The sequence below is a fragment of the Pseudophryne corroboree genome, chromosome 6 (assembly GCF_028390025.1).
Source record: "Pseudophryne corroboree isolate aPseCor3 chromosome 6, aPseCor3.hap2, whole genome shotgun sequence".
Lineage (NCBI taxonomy): Eukaryota > Metazoa > Chordata > Amphibia > Anura > Myobatrachidae > Pseudophryne > Pseudophryne corroboree.
Window position 1 is genome coordinate 673,594,434 of NC_086449.1, and position 2,470 is coordinate 673,596,903.

A 2,470-nucleotide genomic window follows, 5' to 3' on the forward strand; every position below is an offset into this window, starting at 1 on the left:
GTACCACAAACAGGGTTGAGTAATATCCCTCTCCTTGCTGGAGATGAGGAACTGTGACAATCACCTGTTGAATATACAATTTTTGGATTGCTGCCAACACTAGCTCCCTCTATGACGGGGAAGCCGGCAGAGCCAATTTGAAAAATCGGCGAGGAGGCAAGTCCTCGAATTCCAGCGTGTATCCCTGAGAAACAATCTCTAATGCCCAGGGATCCACCTGCGAGTGAACCCAGACGTGGCTGAAAAACCGAAGACGAGCCCCCGCCAGATCTGCCTCCCCTTGGGAAGCCCCAGCATCATGCAGTGGACTTTGCAGACGCAGGGGAGGACTTCTGCTCTTGGGAACTAGCTGTGTGCAGCTTTTTTCCCCTGCCTTTCCCTCTGGTAACAAAGGATGATCCCCGTACCTTCTTGTTTTTATTGGAACGAAAGGACTGCATTTGATAATGAGGTGCCTTTTTTGTATGCTGCGGGGGGACATAAGGTAAGAAATTTGACTTACCAGCCGTAGTGACAAGATCCGAGAGGCCGTCTCCAAACAACTCCACCCCTTTGTAAGACAAGGACTCCATATGCCGCTTTGAACCGACATCTCCCGTCCACTGTCGGGTCCACAAGAGCCGCCTAGCAGAAATAGACATAGCATTTATTCTGGAGCTTAATAAACAAATGTCTCTCTGAGCATCCCTCATATACAAGGCAGGATCTCTGATATGCTCTATGGTCATATGAATGGCATCCCTATCTAAGGTGTCAATTTCCGTAGATAAGGAATCTGCCCATGCCACAACCGCACTACAAACCCAGGCCGACGCCATAGCCGGTCGAGCAATAGTACCGGAATGATTGTAAATGTGCTTTAAGGTAATTTCCTGCCTGCGATCAGCAGGTTCCTTGAGGAAAGCCGTATCCTGAGAAGGCAGTGCCACCTTTTTGGACAAACGTTTCAGCGCCTTGTCAACTTTTGGCGAAGATTCCCAGCGTATCCTATCAGTTTGTGGAAAAGGATACGCCATGGGAATCCTTTTGGGAACTTGTGGTCTCCTATCCGGAGATTCCCAAGCCTTTTCGCACAAGTCACTTAATTCAAATGAGGATGGAAAAGTGACTTCAGGCTTTTTCCCTTTATACATGTGTACCCTCGTGTCAGGGACAGGGGGTTCCTCAGTAATATGCAATACCTCTTTAATGGCAATAATCATGTACCGTATACCCTTTGCCACCTTAGGCTGTAATTTTGCATCTTCATAGTCGACACTAGAGTCAGTATCTGTGTCGGTATCTGTGTCATCGATCTGGGATATGGGGCGCTTCTGAGACCCCGAAGGACCTGGGGGGCGCCAGGGACAGGCATGGACTGGCTACCTGACTGATCCCTAGCTTCTGCCTTGTCTAATCTTTTATGCAATAGATTGACATTTGCATTCAAGACATTCAGCATATCCACCCATTCCGGTGTCTGCGTTGCCGACGGCGACCTGACATTCAAGCACTCCCCCTCCACATTAAGCGAGCCTTCCTTGTCAAACATGTCGACACACGCGTACCGACACACTTCACACACACACAGGGAACCCCTTTCCTGAAGACAGTATCCCTGTCAAGGCCCTTTGGAGAGACAGAGAGAGAGTATGCCAGCACACACCCCAGTGCAATGACCCTGGAGACCAACACAAAATGTTTTTCCCCAGCAGCGCTGTATAATATGTAAACCGCCATTATGTGCCCCCCCCTCTCTTTTAAGCACCCTTTCACCGTGTGTAAGCAGGGGAGAGTCCGGGGAGCTTCCTCTAAGCAGTGCTGTGGAGAGAAAATGGCGCTGGTGAGTGCTGAGGGAGAAGCCCCACCCCCTCAGCGGCGGGCTTCTGTCCCGCTCAAACTAAGTAAAATATGGCGGGGGCTCTTTTATATACATGTACAGAGCCCACCTGTTCATGTATATAGTCTTTTTGCCATGCAGAGGTTTATATTGCTGCCCAGGGCGCCCTCCCTGCGCCCTGCACCCTTACAGTGACCGGAGTATGTGAGGTGCATGGGAGCAATGACGCACAGCTGCCGTGCTGTGCGTTACCTCAGTGAAGTTGAAGGCTTCTGCCGCCTGACGACTTCTGTCTTCTGTACTTCTAGCTCTGTGAGAACGGCGGCGCGGCTCCGGGGGTGGACGCCCAGTAAGAACCTGCGTTCACCCCCTCTGGAGCTAATGGTGTCCAGTAGCCGAGGAAGCAGAGCCTAACTTTGACAAGAAGGTCTGCTCCTCTCTCCTCAGTCCCTCGATGAAGGGAGCCTGTTGCCAGCAGTGCTCCCTGTGAAAAAGTAGTAAAAGGTAGAAAAAAATCCAAACAAAAATGCTTCTAGGCAGAGAACTCTGGAGAGCTCTCTGCAGTGCACCCATCTTGCTCTGGGCACAGTGTAAAACTGAGGTCTGGAGGAGGGGCATAGAGGGAGGAGCCAGTGCACACCCTGAGTCCAA